The 25,439-nt window shown below is 44.5% G+C and overlaps 1 protein-coding gene across 9 annotated transcripts in view; it reads right to left on the minus strand.

The window, feature by feature from the left end:
- FOXP1 (forkhead box P1) overlaps window positions 1-25,439 on the minus strand; it is a 373,214-nt gene that overhangs the window by 329,370 nt on the left and 18,405 nt on the right. For all 9 annotated transcript variants that reach the window (XM_033517465.1, XM_015640593.3, XM_015640594.3 and 6 more), the window contains one exon: window positions 3,022-3,149. The gene's annotated coding sequence lies outside the window, so the exon portion shown is untranslated. The remainder of the gene's footprint in view (window positions 1-3,021; window positions 3,150-25,439) is intronic.

Below are 25,439 nucleotides of genomic sequence, written 5' to 3' on the forward strand. Positions count from 1 at the left end.
AGAAGTGACATCTCTGGGCTGCTGCTACCTCTCCCTCCGTGCAGCTCTGCCAAGGGATGCCAGGCTGGGCTCCTGGAGCTCCCCCAGCCCTCTGACACACATCTGGGGCAGCACAGCCCGGGGGAGCCCGCTCCTGCTCCCCAGACAAACCCCTCTGGCTCCTGCTCCTTGGCATCACAGGGCAAATCCAGCCCTTTCTGTAACCAGGAGCCAGAGGGGAGGGCTGAGGGAGAAGAGGGGCACTATCACAAGGAAAGGTCCCCACAAATCCACGTGGGAAGGGCAGGGACACGGCAGGTCCCTGACGCGCTGTCTGCTCCCTGTTCAGCGCCGCCAGCAGCACCACCAGCCTTTTAGTACCACCCCATTATTTTGATTTGTTCCATTCTTAACTTAATTTATCCTACAAGCATGGTTATCTCCAATTTAAAAACATACACAGCACCAGTTCCTCGACTAAAAATTTCTAACTACGAGCAATTTGTTCAAACCTTTTACTGTATCTTTCTCTCTCATTTTCTGAGGTGCTGCAATGAAGCAATTCACTGTTCTGGCTGCTTACCCCAGATGACCTTTGGCTGCCATAAAATGGTATACAACTAAACGCTCTGCTTTAAATAAAACCCTTGCCTCTTCCAAAGGCCCAACGTATTCAGTCAACACAATCAGCAGAAACCACATTTGGTTACTCAATAAGCAGGAAACCTTTAAGGCGCGTACGGTGGGGAATGAATTCCTGCCATCACCAGGGACACTCGAGTGGGGAACAAGAGAGACCGCCGAGAAGTGGCTCTTGCTGCAGCCGGAGAAAGGATCACTCCTTTAAGCTGAACTCTCAAGGAAAACGAGAACAAAAACTGAATTAGCTCGACACGTACCCTCTGCAGTCAGCACATTGCTAGGCAACTTACCATCTCTTGATAGAATTATGGTGGAGGGCTGGTCGTACATCAGGGTTAAGATGAACACAAGCACCAGTTTGGGCCAACTGCTCCTTTCCAGTGGGAATGCTCAATGCTTGGTCATTTCATATTATTATTCTGCAATATTTCCTAAGCACCTAGAGAGTCTAATGCATTCAGAAGGTATTTTAAAGCTATTATGTGACATGAAAATTTTAAGATAACTGGAAGTAAGTGAATTTTAGGAGGAATAGCGCGCGTCTTTTTCTTTGTTCAAGGCGGCATTTGGAGGGAGTTAACAATCCTTCTTCTCATTGCTTTTATTTTTTAAGGTATCCAGAGGGCACGTTACTCGAACACTTCATCTTACTCCAGATGCTGGTTGGCCACACATCCATAATTCAACCTGGTATTTCAAGTGCATGCTTTGAAACACTCTGGTCCTTCGGTTTGCCACCCTGAGACCAGACACAAAGTGACATTAGAAGCAGTGCCACGGGGCTGACACAGCACCCAGCGATGCCACACCTCACCCATGCCAGCCTTAGAAGGGCCTCAGTCTTTAACCATACCTGGATATTGAGATTCCAACCCCAGGCATTATTTACATTTACTAAAGAGGCATTAGGCAAATTCAGAGAGTGCTTTAAATTGGGGCATGTACCTTGCATATAACTCCACACTTGCCATGCATACTTTATAGGCACAAAGAAATAATTAATTACCTAACCACCATGATTAAAATCAATTGATTCATATGTGACAGAGCACTGAGAAATTTTTGCATGACTGAAGAAGGCTGGGATTGGTCCCCATTTGGGGATCTCGGTCGTATCAGTGAGGTTGGTAATTCAGACATGAAGGAAATGGTAAGAATCTCTCTCCTCTATGCACACTTTGAGCTGCCATATGGGTTTATTCAACTGTTTACTATACCAGTCGGTAAAAACTGAACAGCTATTACAATCTTTGTTAAATGACATGGTAATTATGCTACCTCTGGGGAAAAAAAAAATAAAAAAAATGGAAACTTAACAAAAAAAAAAAATCACAATTCACTGATGTATGAATTTCTTGGGTTTTATAATCTTTGAATTGAAATGCACTTTCCAACACACAGAGGGATATTAAATATATAATAGAAACCTGAATTTATTTAAAAAAAACAATTTGTGCTCCCAATTCCTACACAATTTAATTATGCAGATTTCCTGGGTTTGAAAGATTTCTTACACTGGCTTTCCAGTTTTGCTGCAGAATGAGATGATTCTTGTTTTCCCAAACTAAATTGCCCCTCCTCTCACCCCAGTTATTAAGAGAGGCAATCAGGAGGAGGCAGGTAAGAGGAGTGGGCATGGAAAACTCCCCATGCCAGGCTCCTGGGGGATGGGGACAGCTGGAAAAGGCACAACCACCTTGTGCATGGCACCAAAGGGACCAAGGGGCTTCTCAGGGAGGGTAACCCCACCAGGAGAGGCAGCACAGGAGGGGTCTTACCCCAGCACCCTCTGGAGGGTGACCAAAAGAGGCTGTCCAAGGCTTTGTCCCCGTGTCCCCCAGGCTGGGCAGCAGCACAAGGTGGAGCACACACGGCGGGACAGCTCTCCTGTGTACCAGTGACACCATTTTGTCACTGGGATGCAAGTGCAGCAAACGCTGGAGCCAATTATCTGCTGGCAATGGCTCCTCTGAGAGCCCATCATGCGACACGTGATGGCCTGGAGACCTCTCCATATCCATATTTAATCACGACACGAATTGCCCACATAAGCTGGGTTTAGATCCTGTCTATCTGCGAGGCTTCAGTTTTGGGCAGCAGCTTTGCCTGCATGACTGAACTCCAGTTTCACCTACAAAGACCTCACAGTTCACAGGATTCAAGGGGATGAAGAGAAGAAAGAAAGGAAAGGAGTGTTTTTTTTCTGTGTATTTTATATTTCTGCTATTTCATGATAATGAAGGTTGCTTAGGGTTTTTTTTGGGTTAAGAATAGTGGCGAGTTGCTTTAAAACACAGACAATACAGCTCCCCGCCAAAAAGGGGAGGAAAAAATGAGGGAAAGATAATTTGCAAGAAAGAATAAGTGAGAGTTATTGCAAACTCAGGCTTGACAACTCACCAGTTTTACTTGCAGGCATCACACATATCCATTCATGACTCAGGGCAAATACAGGAAAGGATTGGAACCCTTCTCATGGCAAACGTCTCTGGAAGCCGGAGTCACTCAGAAAAAATGTTCTCAGGAGACTGAAAGACAAAAACATGTTTTAAAACTTCACTCAGTTAAAATTGTATCAAAGCCTATGATTTTCCTGTGAAAGTAAAAGGTGGTTATAAATGCTGGAGCTGAGGGGAGCATTACAGAAGCATGTCTGTGTATCAAACGATCACATAGCAGACTCTATTTGGCTTTAAATAAAACCAAAATTTACAATATTAAGAAAGGTTTTTAGAGACAAATGCTTATGTCACATTTGCGACGTGTTCTTCCGACAGGAGAGCTTATGTTCCTTCTAAATACAAAAATATGTCACCATCCAAATCCACATTCTGCCTGAAAACACTGTACTGAGCACAAAATCCAGATACTTTAACCTACTTTGCATTATCAAAATATAAAACTCTCTGAATTTCTGAACTATTTACTCTCTGTCTTCACTCACTGCATCCTGATAAAACCTTAATAAAATGTAGAATCTCTTGTTAGCATTAATCTTTCCTCTGAGATAAGGAAAAACACATATAAAAACTATTTGATGTTCAGGGTGGAAAGGCAAAATTTGCAAACATCAGTTAAGAAATACCAATTAGTATGTTTTTTTCCCCAGCTATTAGTAACACAGATTGAGCTTAAGCTTAGCTCAGAGGAAGCTGCTCCCTGTACAAATGAAACATCCATTTTACTAATAAGGTTATTTTAAAATAAAATCTATAATATCTACACTGATGAAGTATCTGCACTGGGTAACAACTCGTACTCAAAAATACAACCTGAGGTGTTCCCAGAGCTCTTCTGCATCACACCAATGAAACCACATGGGATTTAAACAGCAGCTCTGGTGCCTGCCCAAATTGGGGAAGGGCACACTCTGCCCTAATGGATGCACCAACACCTGGGAGAGCCTCTGCTCCCTGGACCCCTGCACCACAGGGACCTGCAGCATAAACCCCAGGGGACTAAACAAACCTTGCAATGGAGAAAAACATCTTGAAAAACTCGAAGAAGAAAAAGTATGAGAGCAAAAATCACCTGTGGTGCTTCTGAGCCCTTCATTCCTCAATCCTCACCCTCAACAACATCCCCAAGGCAGTGGCTGTTCCCAGCCCTCCCACCAGCACTCCAACAGGGGCGGGTACTGCCATCCCTAAATTAATCTCACGGAGTTAATTATTTTGGCAGTCCACTGCAATCTTCCTGAGGAACATCTGGAAGCTTCTGTCTTAGCAACAACTGCACGAAATTTTCTAAGACAAAATCCAGGTACTTCTCTGGCCCTGGGGCTTTCTCCCGTTCTTTGCTGAATGCGCAACGGCTCAAAGATCACAAGGGTTCAGAAATCTAAATATAGGGATTATGTGACCCTATTACAAAACTGTGCTACACAATAAAAATAGACCCAAAAGGGAGTTTTAAACAGCATTTATGCTAAAAATTACTTCTTTCTCAGAGGCTCTGAAATACCTGCAAACCAAAAGTGACCTGCATCTTGCATTGGTTGTATTTTATTCATGAGGGGCAGAGCACTTGAGAGAAGCAATGAAGCAGTGTCAGAAACACACATCCGAGCCTTGCTTTATTGCTGTGCTTGATGACAGATATGCAGATGTGTTTGTAGCTGAGCAGAAAGCTGCATCTACATATGCTGGGACAAGATTTCTCCAGCTGACCTGCTGCACCACAGCATTCAACTAATCTTTATCCATGATACATCAGTAGGGCAGGAAAGTATCAGTGGCCTTCTAAAGAAGATGAGGAATCAAGGCTCATTTTAGCTAATGCTTGCTCAAAAAAGTTAATGTTCAAGACTTTTGAAGCAAAATTATTGTCTAAATAATATATATGGTCCTCAGATGATGAGGGCTACAATGAACAGAAGTACTGTCCTTGCCTGCAGATCCTTCCTCAACATAAGGAATATCTTGGCACCGTTGTGCCAAAAAGCAGATTTGGAAGCTGAGAGAGTTCCTACCCAAGGAATAAGAAGCAGTACAGGGAGGAGGCAAAGACATTCCATCCAGCTTGGCCTGAACTCTGACAGTGCACCTGCTTCTTATGCCATTAAAAACTGACCTCACTCCACAAAGCATTTCTTCAGCCAGGTTTCCCAAGGGAACAAAGCCTACATGATCACCATGTACTTTCTGCACCCTGCCCCACCTGCATCTTTTGAATCCCTCGGATTAATGGGAGCAGAGAGCTCCCAGAGACACGAGTTCTCACGGCATTAACTGGGGCTTGCCCCACTGGAGGCCTCCAAAGCCAGTGGATCAGCTGTGTCCCACAGCCAGCTGGGTCCGAGCACAGCAGCAGCTCCAGGCTGAGCCCAGCACAGCCCAGGGGCACACAGGCAGCTCAGGCACTTCCATGGACCTCAGCACTGGAGAACCTGGAGAAGCAACCCATTCTGCTGGGGGGAAGGGTGGAGGAGCCAGAGGAACAGATTATAGATTGGTTCTGATAAACTCAAGCCTTTAATGATCTACCCACACACTCGAGTTCGATCTGGCATTGACAAATTGAAGCTTTTAATGATGTGCCCACACATTTGAGTTGGCCACTCCTCTTCTACAACTTTCACAAAAATAGCATGCTGGGTTAAAGAAACTCTAATACTGCTACAACATGAGCAGAACCCTTGATCAAGGGTTTTTGGCAAACCTTCTTCTGCAAAAGATTTTTTGAAAGGGCCTCCAATACAGCCCTCTAACACAGACCCTCTTCACTGCCCTGCTCCCATATGGATTCTTCGAAGGCTACAGCTCGATAAGGGGCAATGAGATGCAGCAGCTTTAGCATAACTGAAATACAAAGTCAATCAAACCTTGAAACAGGAATCTGGGCTTCATTAATTCCAGCAATCACAACGTTTTTATTATCACTGTATTAATCAGAATAGGAAACCTATTAATCTGCCCCCAACAAAAATTAATCTTCGTAATATTGAACAGATTTGAAAGACAAGTTTTAATATTTCACTATTTAAATCTCAAAGGCAGAGGCACACAGCTCAGACGATTGGGCACATCACTGTGGACTTCATCTCATCAGCATGAGGTCCCCTACCTTTCCCTCTCTGTGCATCTCCACCCTGGGGTCCAGCTGCTCCTGGGGAAGGAATCCAGAGCATCATTTCCTACATTAAACTGCAAAAGGAGCAGGCAGTGCCTGATGCACTGAAGAGCAGTGAAGAGTTTTCGTTGTAAAGGAACAGCTCCACAGCCAGCAGTGCCTGCTCAGGCTGGACGTGCCACCCACACCAAGGGCTGTCTGGGTGTGAGGAGCTCTGCAAAGGGCAGGACACACCTGGGAGGCAGCAGAGGCGTCCCTGTGTGCACAGGCAATGAAAAGAGGTGCAGTGGGAGAGAACAGCAAGCGGCTGCCAAACAAGAAAGTATCTGAAATTCCTGTGCTCCACCGGAGCGAGTCAGGGACAGCTACACACACCTGGGCAGGTGACCTGCACCAACACCCCCCAAAGCTGCAAAACATCCCCCCAACACCACACAGGACATCAGAACAGAGCCCAGTTTAAAGGAGAAAACAGGTGGCAGAGGAGAAGTCCTTACAAAATGATGGCAAGGAGCAGGACGAGTCAGAAAGGGAAATAAAGACGAATGGCAAATGTGACTGCAAAAGGAGGAGAACCATCCAAAGCACCTCCTGGGTGCACCCTCCCAGCCCTGCCTGGATGAGCACATAGCTGCAGCTCCTTTTGCTTTTCTTCCATCACCATCCTGCTGTGGCACTTGTTGATGGACAGGTTATTGTGCTACTTGGCCAAATTTCCATAAAAGCAGCTTTCACCAACACAGGAATACATCCCCACACGCACTGACACACACCTCAGGACTGTATCTGGCACAAGCCAGGCCTGATCAAAGGCAGAACTTCAATCATCTCATGCACGACTCGTGTCAGGCTGTTTACTGACTGCACTGCAGCTACAGAACCCTGATTTAGCTAATGATTTCTCAAAGCCATGTTGCACAAAAGAAAACAGGTTCAACTTGTACATCAGTGCCTAAGAGACTGCTCCAAACCAGACAACTGTATGAAAAGTTGTGCCCATGTATACATATATACAAAACTGTTTTTAAGTGACTGTTTTAAATTAGAATAAATCTGTGTTCCACCAATTAAGCTTTGAATGCACGGCTGATATCGCTCGCTATTTTAAACAAGCGGCATAATAAACGCAAAAATTCAAATATTTTAGAGAAAATACTTGGAGAGTTGAGACATTAATTTTGCCATATACAATCTGTTTCACAGGGATTTAAAAAGCTTTATTGCCACCCTGGGTACATTGGAATAAAGATGAAACACCATCCTTTCCTATTTACATATTAAAAAATACGTGCCTTCTTGGTACAGATTACCAGGCTTGCTGATACATGACTCTGTTAAAAACAATACAGCCTGTCTAGAAAATCCAAAGCCACAAACTAGAAGTGTCCTTGCACTCTAACAGGTTCCAAAAGGAAATAAAATGTACTGCTGTCTTGTTTATCCTCCCCTCTGGCAAGTGTCCTGGGGGAGTGAGGCCAGAGGAGCTCCCCAGGGCTCTGCCTAACCATGGAGCTGTTTATCAGCCACCAGAACCAGCAGCAAAATAAAGGGAGTAAGATCAGACAGAAAAGCCTTGGGATCTCAGGATGTCTACATCCAGGTGGGAAAAAAAAAAAAAAAAAAGAAAAAAGAAACAAAAGTGACTGCCAAAAACCAATAAAACAAAATATACTCCCTCAAAAAAACCCTAACATCCATTTCTTATTTCTACTTAATATATTTTGATTGCAGCTTGAGATGATCAGCTAAAATGTTTCAATACAGACAATTTTTTTCTCCAAAATAAATAACCCTTTTTCTTTTTCCTCCTTTTTTCCTCTTTTTTTTCCCCCTTTAAATAAACTGCATTAGAAACACATGTCCAAAGCATCCCTGAAAAGACCACAAAGTCTGCTTGCAAGGGGAACCTCTGCACCGAGTGGTAACATTTGTTCTCCCCTTTCAGCTGGGATCCACCTCAACTTTTTGATGTTGGTTGGAGCTTTTATTTGCAAATAGAGCAGAGCTGCCTGGGATGGAGGGCTCCTCCAGAGAATGCCATGTGGCCTGCACAGATGTTCCTTTTATTCCCGTGTCCCACAAGGCTCCGAGGCTCGCCGGTGTTAAACAGATTACGCAAGTAGAACACTTGATTTTGCATGTCCCCCTTTTTTTCCCAACAGTTGTCTAATTTACTCAACTCATTCTGCCCCCTCCTTGTCCCTCACAATCACTATAGAGAACACAGAAAAGTGCAGCTGAAGCAAGGAAGTTTTTCCTTCAGGAGCAGAATATACAGGAATGCTCAGCATCCGCAAACAAGGCAGAAATGCTGAAGCACAAAACTTACTGGGACAGTAAAGTAACCAGCTCATTAGCCAGGTTGTGCTAAAGAAACTTCATTATATCCCAGCAGCATCAGTGGCTGCAAGTATCATAATCTCTCACCCTTATTTATATGTCCAAACGAGAAATGAACTTTTTCCAAAAAATAAAAAAAAAAAAAAAAATCTAACACTAATTATGGGTGCTAAGCATTTGAAAATCCTTGAAAATCTGGCCTTCAACTCGGTCACAAAGAAGGGGCTTAATTTCCCGGCTGTCAGACATCCCAATCAACAACTGAAGTCAATGGGATCTACACGGCACCTTATTAAAAAAAAAAAAAACAACAAAAAAACAACAGAGCCTAAGAGGCCCATTAAGGAACTGCAGCTCCAGGGAGAGAACCTCACTGCTGAACCCAGCAGCAATACACAGCTTTTGTGCTCCAGCCACTTTGCCCTCATGCTTAATTTGATTAATCATTTTGGTATTATCCCCAATTAGAAAAGTGTCTAACAGGAAAAAAATAAATTTAAAAAAAAAATGGTTTAAGCCTAAGGAACGGAAGCTACTGAACACTGAAATGAGTTGGGACTTCTGGCATTTACCAAGGATACAAAATTGAAACTAAAAATTGAGGACAAATACAAAGGCATTGGTGTTTCATCCAGACTGTGGATTATGAATTTTTTTTTATTTTTTTTTTTTAATAAACTGAAACTGAATTCCAGATGTTGAAAGTTGGGAAGTAAAAACTGCTTTAGCTGTAAAAACACAGAAAGGTGAGACAAAAAATTCTGCTGAAATATAATGAATCTTAGGGATGAAAGCGAAGCCCATGCACCCCCTCACCAGGAGAGGGCTGGGACAGGGATTTTTGCACTCTGTGTGCCAAGCCAGGTAGTGGCACAGGGGTTTGCCCTGAGTTTCCTTTTAATAATGGGCAGACTAGAGCAGGAATCCCTGGGAATTCCTGCAGCAGGAAGGGGAACAAGCCTCCCCAGCAGTTCTGCCGTGTGGCAGAAGTTGTGAACCCACGGGACCTGTGGGCACCCAGACCTGGCTCCTCACAGCCACAGGTGGCACCTGGCAACTCCACCTGTGCAGCAACACCAGGGCAGGCAGCACTTTTGGATGCCATGGACACAAATTTGTACATCCCAAAAAGACACACAGACCCAGCTTTTCTTCAACCAGAGTCCAAATCACCCCTGACACAGCAGAGCCACGTCTGAGGCTGCACGGTTCCTTCAGCATCCAAACACAATCCAAATCCGGACCCGCATGACTAGTTCTCGGTTTATTTTATGGGCTTGATCACCACCAACACTCAGGGATTTTGAAAGCAGAATTCAAGGCAGTAATTTGAGATCACTGGTTTTGCCTCTGTTTGTTTCCATCACAGCATCCACAACGCTACAGATGAACACAGAACATTCAGAATATCCCACAGCATCCCACCAACTCCTTCCCAGAAGTGACTGAGTCTCGCCCCAAAATTCAGGAACAGCAGCAAATGTTTGGATTCTGATAAGAAGGGGAATATTCATCAGCATACTTCACTAGTGATGCAGTCACAACTTGCAAAGTTAGTCACAGAAATATGACTGAACTTGTCTGCTACCACACAACAAAGTACCGTCTAGTGGTTAAAATCGGAGGACATGATTCAGGAATGCAAGCCTTTTCAAAGAAGAACTAAAACACATGATTAAGTGCTGTTGAAGTCAATAGGCTGATTCAGAGACCAACTTCTGGAGCGATGGATAATACTCCCCACATTGCCATATGGCTCTCAGTCAAACTTCCTAGAAGCATTTGCTAATACCAGGTTCCACCACAGCTTTTGGGAGGCCTGCTTTTCCTTTGCCCTTTTTTTTTCCCCCCCCCTTTTTCTTTTTTTAAACCTATGTCTGGGATAATTTTCACCCACTCTGAAGATCCTTCAGGCTCTCACTGACTGGGACAGAATGTGCAGCCGTGATTACTGCAGGGTAGTGCAGATGCATGCAACAACTAATAGTCTCAAATGCAAAATTATCTACATATATAAATGAATGCAAGAACGTATTATATAAATATATGCTATATAAAATAATAAATGCAAATCTGTTATAATCCAAAGGCACTTTTTGTGGTGTTTAGTGAAAGGCACGCAAGCTTGTTACAGTGATGAAATCCAGCACAAGCATCTTGGCCAGCCGAGGGATCTTTGCAAACAATCCCAATCCCACCTCAGAACTCCTGAACCCGCTTCCTTTACGATTTCACTTCTCCTGCCAGCTCCCTGCTCACTGCTGCACTAAAATGTTCTGTGGCAGGTTTGCTACTCTGCTAATCTATTTTGTGCACAGACAGCAGCCCCTTGTCACAGCTTCCTGGTGACACCAGCACGGCCACCACATCCGACCCCTCCGGCAGCCCTGCTGCCCCACGCCAAGCCAGCCCCATCCAGAGGGTCACCAGGCTTCCTGGGAACGCCATCCAACAGCTCCCCAGCCTGCCCCAAGCCTGCCAACACAAACACACAGCAAACCAAACCCTCTAGCAGGATAAATGGCTACCCAGCACTGCTCAAGCTACATGTACAGCAACTCCGCTGCAGTTTGTATTTATGGGATGGGAAATGAAGGGGAAGACCACTGGCAGAGCCACCCACCGACTTTCATGTCCTCCCCCATGCACATGATTGAAATAATCCACTAATTTTGTACATTTCCTAATCCTTGAAAAGGTTGAAAACTTCCTCTTTGCATTTAGTAACGGGAAAAAAGAAAGAAAACAAAAGCCCAAGGAATTCTCGCTGGCTTTTTGAAACATTTCACAGATAAGGCGTAACATCATTTTTTAAGCAGTTTGAAAACACCCTATTACTGCCTACAATTAAATAAATGTAATCACAGCCTAAGCTGGCCCTCCCGGCCATCTGTCTTTAAGGCAATGGGGAAAGAAGAGGCGCTACAACGTGCAGTACTTTTTCTGGCTTTTAAAGTGTTTCTCCTTATTCAATATCTAAATTAAATCAAATGGAGTATACTAAGTAAGCCCATAAGACACAGCGCATGATGCAAGAGTCTTAAAATCCTTATCTACTGAGCACTCCAGCTTAAAGGCTGATGTTTTATGTTCCCCTGCAGCGCACGGGGATCCTGCTGGCTTGGCCAGACTAGGAAAATAAGCTTCGAATGACCAAATGCAACTGCAACTCGAAAAGTAGGAACCAAACCAGACACAACAAACCACAGAGCAGCCGCCCCAGCCCGGCCTGGGCTCACCCAGCACTGCCATTCCCTCGCGGCAGCACCGACTTCACCTTCCCTGGCTGCTGGGAAAGATGCTCAGGAGCCCAAACCCGCGAGAGGGGCCGCTCATCACGAGGTTTTCAGCCTGGGATGCTCGGGGTGAGGAAGGCAGGAAGCCGGAGCGCGCTGGCGGAGGCACAGACGCGTGGAGTTGAGCGAATCTGCTGAATTCCAAAGTTATGAATTCCCTGAGTTTAAGCGATTCTGAAAATGCCCGTGAGCCAAAATCCACAGTTCTGTCTGGATGCTCCCCCTGCAGGTCCTGGGGCAGGGGAACCCACCCCACCACGCACCCACAGGCCCCGTGGACAGGGCATTTTGGGTCATTTTCTGCCCCTGAGCATCCTGCAGACAGCTCACAGGACATCATTCCCTGATGGTGTTTCATCTCTATTCCAGTGTAGCCCAGGGTGGCTTTTCAAATAATGCTTTTCAAATCCCTGTGAAACAGATTGTATATGGCAAATCTAATGTCTAAATTAATGTCTCAAATCACCAAGTATTCTCTCTAAAATATTTGATTTTTTTGTGTTTGTTAAGCTGCTTGTTTAAAATAGCAAGCCATATCGGCTGTGTATTCAAAGCTTATTCTAATATTATTTTATTAATAATTTATTTATTCTAATTTAGAACAGCCACTTAAAACCAGATTTGTATACATGAGAACAACTTTTCCTGACCTCACTGATCCTGGGAAAGAAATGGGTGTTCCTTCAGGCTCATGCATCTGAATCTACCTCCCATGGCAGAAGCAGGGAGCACCAAGTACTGCAGGGCCTATAAATCCCAACTTCCAGTAACATGCAAATAAAACCAGAGTTCAAGTAGAACTCCACCATCTATATTCTGAGTTTTTATCTGTTTCTCTCCTGAATGCATGTCATCAAAAAATAACTACACATGAAACATCATTTTACCTGTCTAATAAAAGGGACATTTGCCACAAGTAAGAGTGAAGCAGCTCAAATATTAAAATGGGAATAAAACTATTGCTGATATCAATGGTATAAATTAATACTAGCAGTTGATTAAGTCCAGATGTATTCTCAGACTTTTATTCCAAGACTGGGACTTTTTCATTAAATTTGTGTTACTAAATAATATAACTGACTAAAGTCCTTAGCTCTACCAGATCAATCACTTTAGGTTTTGTTGTTAACTCATCTGCCCTACATTTGGCACACCTGCCCACAGAAACAAACCACACATTCTACCTTATTTCCTCCACAGAAAAGCTCTGTAATTTCCACCACATATACTAAGTATGTTTGGAGGTCAAACTTCACATCTCTTCCTTCGGGCTTTTTTTCCCCCCTTTGTTACATTTCAACTTGTAAGTGCCAGAAGACTTTTTCAAAGATGAATAAAAAAAACAAAAAACCCAAAAAACAACACAAAACCAAGACTTTCTGAGAAGAAAAAAAAATGCAAAAATCACATTTCCTCTGGACCAGACATCACAGCTTGAAAAGGAAGAAAGGGAGAGAAAAAGAGAGCGAGCCAGTTCATGCTGCAGAGCAGCCGCTGGGCTGGAGCTGTGACGACAGCACTGGGACATCCTCAAATCCACCCAGCATTCCAATAATGCAAAGCAAAGCACTGCCACCAGTGCAGCCAATCCAGGGGCATCCCAACCCTATGGCCAGAATGTATCTATCTGTGAAAAAGAGATAAGCTGAATTTTAAACCCTGGTGGTTGTTTTTTAAATCTTCTAAAATCAACAGGAACTCAGCGCACAGCGCTCCAGCAGCACTTGGAAAAACTGAGTTCACAGCACCGAGGGCACAGGGGGAAGCCTGGCCTTAGCCAACATCCTTTGGCATGAAGAGATTGCCTGACATCAGCAGAAAGGATCAAACCACGCTCTGAGAAGTTCCTTAGAGACGCAATATAAAAAGCCCAAGTAATATTAAAGTAATAGTGACTGATTCATGCTAATAAGGGCTAAGGAGAACAGAGAGGGAGGGAAAAAAAAATAAAAAAAAATAAAAGAGACACCAGCCTACAGCAGTAGTCAAAAGAAAAGTAACTTCAGGGCCCAAACCAATGGAATTTAAAAAAAAATTGAAACAATTTCATAAAACAACACTACTACAAGCCCACCCAAAGCAGCAAGAAGCCATTTTTACCATTTTAATCAAATACAAAGCTGATACACTAACTTAAAGGATCAAGACAAAATAAGATATGTGGGACGGCAATCCGAATGCCAAGTTTTACCCATGTGAGTTCAGTTATAAATGCTCGGAAAATGTGATTCCCTAACTTAGAAATAACAGCTGTAGCATTCAAAGGTACTCCAGTAATTACTGGAATGCTCGCTGAAAAACTAGACAGAAGCTAACATCTTACTTACATTAAATACACATTCACCACAAATTAAAAGAGCCACAGAAAAGGGGAAAAAAACAACAAAAAATAACAAAACCAGAAAACAATCAGGCGAGCAGATGTTCAAAAAAAGAAGGGGGAAAAATGACAGGAGAGAGCCAGATGCTCATTTCTGGTGGTTGTCACAGTGCAACAAAGGTATCCCACACCAGCAGCCCGCCCAAGTCACCAGAGCTCAACAGCCAAAGGGAGTCAGATTGTCACCTCTACGTCTGTAAGTGGTAATTTCATCCCAGATACTGCAATAACACGCTGCCTTAAAATCTCCGAAATGCTGCCTAGTCATCTGAGACAGGAGTAGAACAAGCAGCAACGCCAAGTGGAGTTGTCTGCTACTGCCTGAGGGACTCCTGGGTTTAGCAGCCGGGCTGGCATAAGGATTGTATTATCGAGGAGTGCCCTGCACTGCTTTATTAAGTGCCAGTGAAGTGTCTATTGCATTCAGTGCCTGGGAAATACGGTGAGAAACGTCAACCACCAACCACCAAACTACAAATTAAGCTACTTGACCAATCTGCGCTCATTATCAGCCGCTGGCCCTGGAAATAAACCGCTCTGGGAGCAAGGGGCCGGTGACGTTAGCAGAGACGGGGGAGAGAACCTCTCTGCAGAGAACAGAAAACCCCAGGACACGCTGGTAGGAGCAGCGAGTCCACACCCAGGCTTTGGAAGGAGGTACCCGGAGAGAAGTTATCTGCAAAATGTGCATCACACTCTCCTGGCTCTCTTCACACCTCCCCCTTCGCATCCCCACTCCCATGCACCTTCGCGTCTATTCCCACACTTCTCTCGCTACCCACATCCTGAACATATTTATGTTGTAAACATCCATTTGGAAGCGCTCGGTGAGCCTGTGGCACACAGAAGGATGCTGCTCTGAGCTTCAGGAGGCAGTCGGCTCGCCATGACCCCTCTCTCCCTCTCCCAGCAGCACAGGAGGAAAAAGAATTACTTGCCCTCACACTTATCTTTTATCCACTCAGGATCCAGATTATTGCCTAATAAAACTTCACGGCAAAGCTATTAAAAATTAAAGGGATATCTCCCTTCCTACATAATGATTTGTCACAAGCCAGACCTAAATCAGGATTGATGAGGTTCATGGTGCCTTCCTTCTTTTTTTCTTTTTAAATTTGGCAGAATTTCCTGATTTTTTTTTATTTTTTTTTTTTTTTTGCAGCCCTTCTCACTCCTTACTGACACAACATTTCTACTTCAGTGCTCCAGACCTTACTTCTTCATCAAGATGAAGTAAGAGGCGAGAGGCAGCTGAGCCAGCAGAAATGTTCCCACTGTCCTTCAGGAAACAGAGAAGAGTCCAAGTAGTTGGTATGATTCAGAACTAGTGGTAGGAAAAGGACAAACCAGATTACAGCAACAGAGGACTCCATCCAAAACCTGCATCCAAAGAGACTCCTGCTAACATATGGTGGAAATGTGACTTTTTGCAAATATCCTCCGCAGAAGCCAATTCCTCTCCTCCACCCAAGCCACATCCAATAGCTCTAGTAGAGCGAGCTGTTACTTACACGTATTAGTCAGGATAGGCATCAGCCACGATACCAATTTTAATCCATCTAGCTAATGAGGAATCTGCCATCTAGTTAACATGCTCAGACCCTCCAAAGAAATTAAAATCCACTTATTTAGGCTCCTCTCTCACTGAGCACTACCCTGGGCTGCTTTCCCCAGTCATCGTGTCCTGCGCTCCCTCCGCAGCACCGGCACCGCTCGGCTCCACCAATACAAAGGAGAAGCACCTGAAGAAGAATTGCACTGAAAAGACAGAACTCGGAAAGAATGCGTTAGCAACTTCAATCCAAATATAAAATGCATTTAAAGGTCATAATTTGCATAACTACATCTCATGTGTTTTGTTGTGTGGGGTTGTTGTTTTTTTTTTTTTTCTTTTTTAAATTGCTCTATCCTGGAAGGTGCCGAGCGCCGCTGCTTCTCATTTAAAGTTTTGACAACTCTTAGGGCTGTTTGGTGCTTGGCAGGAGCAGCTCTGCAGGGCATCCTAGGACCATGCTAACAGGTACATAGCATTAATAAAAAAAGACCTTTCCAAAACACAGACTAATGGAAGGAGACACACGGCACCGTTATCATGTGAGAACATGGCTGGGCTGACACAGGAGTTTTACTTTCTTGTGATGCAGTCTTGATAGTGGATTCAGAAAAACAGCAAGATACAACCAGTTGTAACAGGAAAAACTCAAAGTGCCCCAACAACTGTCACAGGTTTTTAAAATATTTTTATTCACTCGGATCTGCTGCTCCAATCTGCATCCAACAAGAAAACTACACTGATCCCCTAAACCTTCATCTCCAAACCCAGACCCAGTCCCATGAGAAGTGCCATATATTTTCTTTGAAAGGATTGTAACTGGAAGAGTAGCAGGTATGAGGAATGCCCTCTTCAACCGAAAGTGGAGATGCTGGTACATTCAGCTCTTGCTTCCTGCACGAAATTAATTACAACGGCCAATCTGTGCTGCTGCTTAGTCTGCAGGGGAAAAGATGAAATAGCTAAATTGATATCACAGCAAAGGAACGGCTCATCACAGCAATGTCTGCAGCTGAAGTGGAATTCTGCCTTTGCCTGAGCTACAGAAGGGAACTCTAGAGATGGCTGGAAACTGTGGCTACAAGCCTGCAGCTCCCCCAGCTTGTACAAATGTGCTTGCAGAGATCAGTGTGCTCAGCGTTGGGTTCAGAGGCTGAATGCAGCTCTATCACCATTAGCACCTGACTGAGGATTGACACAAACCACACACCACCTACAAAGGCACTGCACAGACCCAAGTGTGTGGGAAATGCAGGCTTCCCCAAAACCCTCTGTAACATCTCAGATGGTTTCCCACATTAAAAAAAAAAGAAAAAAAAAAGATCAAGGTTGCAGTATCTGTGTTAAATGGGATCTTTCATTTCCATGGCATCTGCTTGCATTCCTTTTGAAAGTTAAGAAATATTCTGTTTATTCTGGATTGGGCACAAGATCTTTCTCCAAAAGCAAGTTCCTCCCAGTGCAGGACCCAGTGTCCAACCATTAACCCAGCTTTGCCATGTTCACCACTAAACCATGTCCTTAGGCACTACAACCACACATTTTCTGAACACTTCCAGGGATGGTGGCTCTCTACCACTTCTCCAGGCAGATTGTTCAGTGCCTGACCATCCTTTCAGGGAAGAAACTTTCCGTAATATCCAAACTACACTTCCCTGGCACAACCTGACACCGTTTGCTCTTGAACTGATACACTTTTCTTATAACCATCAACCCTAAGACACGCACCTGGTAAGAGCTGCTGCCTTTCCAGCACTGACCCTGCAGCCTCCCCACCCTGCTGCCTCCGAGGGAAGGAAGCTGAAGCCCCCCACTCCTGGTCCTGTTTATCAGGGATCTTCACAGGCCCCAGGACAAGAGATGGCTCCATCCAGTGAAGCAACATTAAGTGAGAACTGGAGCAGGGACAGTCCAAACTCTCCAGAGCGTTCTGGCAGGAGCAGATCCACTCACAGCCTCAGGCATAGTGAGGAAAACCCACAGGCTCCCATCGCTGCAAGGCGTGCTTTGCTGTGCGCTCTTGTTTGTTTGTTTTGAAATATTCTGGCAGTGGAAACAGAGTCACTGTTTTGTTTTTCTCCCCCACATATGCTATATAATTTTGTCTCTAGCACTCGCTTCTTGCTTACTCAGTTGCCTATAGTCTGCCTCTCTCAGAGGAATGCTAGCTGTCTTTGTCCCCAAACTGCATCCTGATCCAACTGCTTTGTGTCATCCCACCAGCCCTGCTCAGGGAGCGACGATCAAAATATTTGTGCTAGGATGCAATGCAGGGAGATGGGCATGTAAGTTATTTCAGAGCAAAGCTGACCCACAAGGCTGAAGGGTGTGCAGAAGTGTTTTGGCTACTGAACTCGGGGAAACACGGCATGAAAAGAGGGAGTAATGCTACAAACAATACCAAGGCTTTGTTTGTGCCAGATACACTGCTAAGAAAATACCACATTTCAGCTGCACAACACAGCCAGCCCCCCTGCAAATGACTGCACAACATGACCACGCTTCCAGCAACATTTAAATATGGCCAATAAATTAATACAGGACATCCCAACTGGCCACGGGTCACAGTCATCAACAAGTAGGTCAAATTAATTCTGGAAGGCTGTGAGAGGCACATAAAATTGTGTGAGGCAGCAGTCCCAGGCAGGGATGAAGCAATCCCCACTTCAACTCATCCAAAAAGCACTGACACAAGCCCAGGTGCCAAAGGGATGCAGGACGAAGCCATTCCCAGTCTATGCAACTCGCCTGCCATCTCTGCAAGTTACAATTAACTTCCCAGACAAAACGCAAATACATTAAAAAAATACCCAAGCCAATTAAGACACAAGTGTTTAAAGACATGAGTAGTAATTACAAATGTATTATTCATACCTAATTTACAAGATGAACTTCTTTCAGTAAAATATTAAACTGTTTACATGCATTCAGGAAGACAATTTCCCCACCCTGCCTGTCCTGCTCTGGAGCGGTGACTATTGCTATGCAACAACTCCACAGACTTACAGTGTACACTATGGAGTAATCAGAAAATGTTTGACCTCAGATATCTACTTGACCCCACAGAAATGCAGACTCGCTCGCTATAAAATCCTAAACAATGGGGCAGACAAGGTCAGAGGGTCAAAGCAAGTATTAACAGGTCATTGTGCAACCCACTTGGGAGCAATTACTTCTGGTCACGGCTAAGTGGACACTTGATTGAATACCACTAAGACAGCTCACATCCCACAGATAACAATCCTCACAGCGATTAAGAATTAAAGCCCCCATGATTCAGCCTTTATTACTCAAATGAACCTAACTATTCCATAAAAAACTCTTGGTATATGCATGATGCAAGGTCTAAATTGAAATGCCACCTCATTAAACAATAATATCTAATTTTATCTAAATGAATTTTCATGAAAGTACGCCACACAGCTCAGGAATTTTTAAAATGAATTATCACAAGTGATACATAATTTCACCAAAACTGCTGCAGGAAAAAAAAAATTAGCTTCAGGGATGATAGGGAAACATCTATGCTGAATGAAAATTGCACTTCTTTCTGCAAGCAGAAAGGGTAAAAGGGGGCTTCAGGGCTTCTGCCAGACAATAGAGGCAGATTTTAATCAAATCAACACCTTTCTGCTATGTCAGGTATGCTCACCCTACCCCAGCCAACAGCAGCACTGAAACACGTGTCGAGTATCACTGCACACACAGGCCACCTTCAGAAATGGGGATATCCCCTGCACACAGCCCCTAAAATCAGGGTTTATTACCATAAACTGTTGAAAGAGCCACCCTTGACTGACTGTTAACTGGCCTCTATTTCCTCAGCTGAAAACAGTTTGTACATCCCTTCCTGAGGGTGAAAACCCTGCTCCAACACCCGAGAGCCATTTAAGAGCTCCTAATTATTTTACAAAAATGAGCAGCACAGATAAGATGACTGCTTTAAAAGGGCTTCCATCAGGAATCATTGAAAGAAAAAGAAAAAAAGGTAAGTGAATTTCATTTTTAGCCTATTCATTTATGGATTCCACGAGCACAGGTGGAAGGACCCACTGCCATATTGGTAAAAGCAAAAAAAAAAAAAAGCCATCACCCAAAGGTGCTCACAGCCTCATTTCTAAAGCTTCATATGTGACTTTTTCCAAAGCCTGTCTCTCCTTCAGACCCCACATGTCCAGGGAGTTCTTGGAATACCCTGAATATCTCCTTGCTACGGCTATGCCTTTCATAGGAGGACCAAAAAACCCCAAAAGCCAAAAAAAAAAGCCCCAATACAAAACACTAAAAACAGACACATTTTCCAAGCTAACAAGCCCAGCATAAACCCGTGGAAAGGAACAGGTTGCCCAGATGCTGGTTGTTGACCAGAGCACATGGAAGGCTGGGTTAGGCCATCAGGAAAGCGATGCTAACACAAATTTGGGCCCTTCTGGGGATGAGCTCCTGTGCCCCTTCCCTGCTCCGCCCCAGCAGCAAAGCCAGCGCCTCGGGATATTTAAGAGCACTGCATATGCAGACACTCGGATGTGCAAAATTATGCATGCATGTTTGGAGGCCATTTTAGAGCCCGGCTCATGAGTCATACAGAAAGTAGATCAGGAGAAAAAGAGAAGTTAAAAGATGCATCTTTTTGTATTCTTGCTACTGCAGCTCTTTCCCCCCCCTCCCACTTTTCTTAATATTGGAACTCTTTGGGTCTTCGTCCTGTAGCTGTTGGAAAATTGTGAGTTAAACCAGGAGTGTTTTACATTAATGTTAATACCGTGATAGTCAGCTGATAACATTTCAGATATGCAGGATCCAAGCCTGTCAGGCTGGTGTTCACCACTGTTGATTATTGCACAGGAGCACACGAGGAATGAAAAGCTGCGTGGTTGCTTCTCCCTTGTCCTGCTGCCAGCGAGGTGTAATAATGCTATTATGAAAAGCAAACAGGGATGAACTCTGCTCAAACGGTGAAGCCCAAGCTGAGAAATCAACTCCTGCATCAGTCATGGCCCTACAACAGAGTAATGCTGTCACAAAGTTCATCAAGCCCTCAAGATCCTCACCCTGGCTTAGCATATTGTGCATATTTCACTGGCACTGAATATTCATATTGTGGCAGTTTCTGGAGACCAACTAAAGCTGTCACTGTGGGGAAAAAGCAGCCCTGGAGTTCAGCCACCAGCTGGAGATTCCATCAGGAGGTCCATGCTTGGTTTTCCTCTCTTCCATGGACTTTCTGCCCACTTGCACATGCCCTGTACCTCTGCTTGCCCAGCTCTAGGGTAAGGATCTTGTATTCTCCTCCTACCCCGTGGGGGACAATGAGTGACAGACCCCAGTGCCCTGATCCTCTGGCAGACAGTGCTGTCGGGTGTTATAACAGCACACTGCAGATGAGAGTCCAAAAATAAGATCTATTCTCCAAGACAGGCCCCTTCATACCCGATAGGGCTGTAACTGGGAAACAGAAGTGCTGCCAGCAGACAGGGACTATTTGAGCTTTCTGGCACTGATGCACTGAAGAGGTACTGATGGCTCTGGGATACAGGAAGGTGGTTAAAATGGGGAAAAACTGAAGAGAGCTGGGAAAAACTTTGTCTCTGCAAGGCAGAACAAAGCCATGAAGGGATGCAAAAGCAGTCTGAAGTCAGAGTGGTGCTTTGCAGCCACTAACCCAGTGGTTGTCATGATGGACAAAGCTTTGGAAATAAAGACACGCATTTGGAAAAGGAAAAAAAAAAAAAAAAAAGATGAGACAAGAAGATACAAGAGAACTCACTGTGAGCTGCAGTTGAGTCAGAGAAGGGCAGGATTGTGAGACATTAAACAGGGAAAACCAACTGGTCTCACCAGCTCGGAATCATGGGGGAATCACTCACCAGGGATTCCTTGACCATGCTGTGCAGCATGTAGTCCCTTCCCATTTCCTAATGCTCTCCAAACCACTTAAGCATACCATACATAAAACACAAAGCTGAGAGTTATTACAGTCAGCCAGGCCAAAATCTGTGGAGTGGTTCAATGACTCTCTGACATGCTTCTGATGAGGAAGGTGAATGAATTGGAGAAGTCACACCTAAGTGAGCAAGGACAGTGGTGCCTCAGAGCACCAGACACTGCACAGGGGATGATACCTGGTATGAATCTGGGCACAAAAACCATTTTCAGGGCTCTATTTTTTTTTCTGTTTGCTGTTGTTTTGTTTGTATGTCCAGGAATTTCTTCTTGAATTATTAAGTGCTGGACTATTCCCTGATCTTTTTCTGCATGCTGCACTGGAGGCCACCTCCTGTCCACCCCATCCGCTCCCCTGCACCATCACTTGGCAAGGAATTCAGCACCTAGTAAAATTGAAACATTCAACAAAACAACCCTGACTAAAGTTTGGAAACCCACTCCCTACCTGGAGTTACTTCTGGGGTAGGGGAGAACACCACCCTGCTGCACGCTTCAGCTGCACTACCCAGGAAATACCATGTACTGAAACTGGTCTGAACAGTCACTTCCACACACCCTGTGCTGAGGACTGCACCCAAGCTGGACTCTGTAAGCACAGCCCTGCTGTCAGCGAACTCACATGTGAGTTTTTCAGAGAAAATATTACAGTTTTGTAGAAGAACCCACTTGATTTTAACCTCCTTCATCTGCCAGTGCAGACTTGGAACTCGAGCAACGAGGCACACAGGGGTGACACATGGGCATGTCCAAATTCACCAGGGGTGAACAGTGACACATTTGTTTCCCTCCCCTTGTTTAGCAACTGGAAAAATCATTGCAAAGGAGGTCGTGTCCCAAACCCATGGCTGGAGGTGAACGATCCGCACAGGATTGCTGCAGAGGAAGGAAATCAAGAAGGAAATGGCTGGGCCAGATAAAATCCCCAGTCTGCCCTCTTGTCAAACAGGAGGTTTCTGCTTCAGGAACAGATGGGAAGAGAATCCACTCCATGGCTAAGCCAGAGGAGGTAGAGGAGCCTGAAATAAAGTCCCTTTGACTTCAGCTCTGTGTCTCTGACAGCCTGACTCAGTCATGGACCGAGCAGATAACAGGCGACCATTCATCAGCTCAGCCAACACACAAAGGCAAGAATTTCCCTTCTTAAAGAGATTTAATGATAGAGCTTTAGAAACTGGTTAAAGGAAAGAGACTGAGAGTGAACACACTGGGGATGAGACCCAGTGGGTTGCTATTAATATTTCCCTGAAGCAGACAAGCCAGTTTGCAGCATTGGAGGGACACAATTCCAAGAGCTAGGCACACTTTTCAAGCAAAACACTGAGGAATTAGAGCTGAGTTCAGAGAAAAGTTTTTCCACCAATATAGTCAAATGAACTACTGACTTCTTTTTTTCAATCTCAAACAGAAAAAGCTGACCATGAATGCTTGTCTTCCTTGGTATACTGAGAAAAAAAAAATATACAACTAACCAGCTGGCTGGGGATGTCAGCCAATTCTCTGTCCAGGAAAGATTTTTTTTTTCTTCTCACATCTTCCTTTGAAAATTGAAAATTAAACGATGTTCCATAAGGACAGTCAGTCAGAGAGGAAGCCTGCAAGTGCTACCACACTCATCACCCAGAGCTGCATCCTCTTGTGCCAGTGGATCCTTCCAAAACACACCCCACCTCTGCCATCCTGCCCGCAAAGGGCTGCAGATGCTGTGCCTTTTCTAGGGTGAAGCAGTTGGGAGCAGAGAAAAGCAGCTTTCAGCTCTGCAGCTTTTTTCCTGTTCAGCTCCCTGCAACACTTGCCTTCCTTTTTGGTACAGAATACTTCAGTTGCCTGGAGCTATTCTAGTTTATACTGGGCATTCATAGCAGAAGCCCAACATCTCTTGCTATTTTTGCTCATGGCTACCTAGGCAAGCAGCTCCTGTGCCACTGAGAAGCACCTTCTTAATGAAGCAACTATGAGATCAATGTTGTATGACTTCCAAAAGCAAAACAGTTTACAATTAGCTGAAGGTCTGGTATTTGACAGTTTTTTATGGCTCTTTTACAACTGTTTGCAAATCTTTTCTTCCTTTAAATTATTCTGAAAAGTGTTAGGGGAAAGCCAAAAGTTATTTTGTGCAAGCATGTGTCTACTTGTGTGAATCCAAAAGTCTTTTTAATTTAAAACCACCATTACAAACGCCTGTATTTACATGATAGTTGTTTATGTAATGCTCTAAAGAAAATCTAAATGGAGCACAGAAGCCAATGCTAATGCAGAAGATGGTGGGAGTTAATGAACATGCTCCTGGGGCAGTCCAGAAGATGGCAAGACTTACAGCCTGTGCCATAAGGATTCAACAAAAAGACTGCATCTCTCAAAAAAAAACTTCTGATACAACCTCCATGCGTGCATAACCTGTCATTTTTAGGCTCCTCATCTGGATTCCTGTGATGTTCAGGACCTCTGTTCACATATTAGTTCAGCATAAAAAAAAAAAAAAAAGAAAGTCAGATTTATAAGCACACCACCCCCAAAATTCAATCCTTCTCTTGAGATTTAAAGCATTTCAATAAATGAAAGCAAATGCAGAAATTAAACTCAGAAGTCTCTCTTCAAGCAGGTCTTTTCTGACTCCACGCCTCTCCTCCTTTCATTCATGGCATGTGAACCTTTCAGTACTCCTGAATCCAAGTCACAAGTCTGGAACAATCTGACTTCCAAAGCGGGGCAGCAGCCCAGGTCTTGGCTCCCAACAGCACGACACAGCCCCCACCTTCACCTCAAAGTATCACCTACTCCAAGTGAAAGCACAAGAGAAAGCATTCACAGATAAAAAGCATGTTCTAGCCTGAGGCCTGTCAGCATGGCACATGCCTAAAGAGAAAAATGAATCTACATGATAGAGACTTGAAATGCAGGTGCCTGGATGGCAATGAGGATTTCCAAAAGGAGGCTTATGTATGGTAAAAGAAAAGAAAAAAGGGATGTTCATTTGCAAGAGAAGGCAGGACAAAAACCAAAGCTACACCTGTAAGAAACAAGTTTCTTTGCCAGGTGCAGTAAGAAGGTTGTACCTTCATTTGAGACTCCAGCCAAAAAGATTAAAGCCATTTCCACCCTCACCCAAATCACCAAGGAGACCAAACCTTCTTCAGCTTTTAACTGCACTGAAGTCAGAACCGAGGGAGGATTGACGAGAACCCTCTCCCAAGCCTCAGATCACTATCACTGCTCCACAGCATCCTCCCTGCTCCCCCTGCTCCCTGCCCCTCTCCCAGGGGGTGCAGCAGCTCCCAGCCAGCCCACCACACACAGCTGGGGCAGCATCTTGCTGGACAAGACACCCTGATCGATGCCAGCTTTCCCTCGATATCGTGCCCATGGTTTGGCAACACCGTGCCCACAATCCAGACTGACGGCATGCAAGATCCTACATCTTCCAGGGGAAGCTGAGCTCCAGCTCACAAAGTGCCTCCAGCAATGGGGAACTCTACCAAGTTATGTACTCTTATGCAAGTCTGGGGTTTTTTAAACACCTGAAGAAAAAAAGAAGAGAGAGAAATCAGTCCAGTAATCCTTGTTGATTATACTCACAGTAATTATACTTGTGTTATGCCAACAGCATCTTCAGTCTTGAGATTGGAGATAGCTCCACTGCCTCACGGATGAAACAAAACCACAGGTTTTAAGCCACTAGAAAAAGGACAGTAGGCGTGGAAGGTGTTTTGGGGATGCAGGACAAGCAGAGCAGCTG

This window comes from Parus major, chromosome 12, assembly GCF_001522545.3.
Source record: "Parus major isolate Abel chromosome 12, Parus_major1.1, whole genome shotgun sequence".
Classification (NCBI taxonomy): Eukaryota; Metazoa; Chordata; class Aves; order Passeriformes; family Paridae; genus Parus; species Parus major.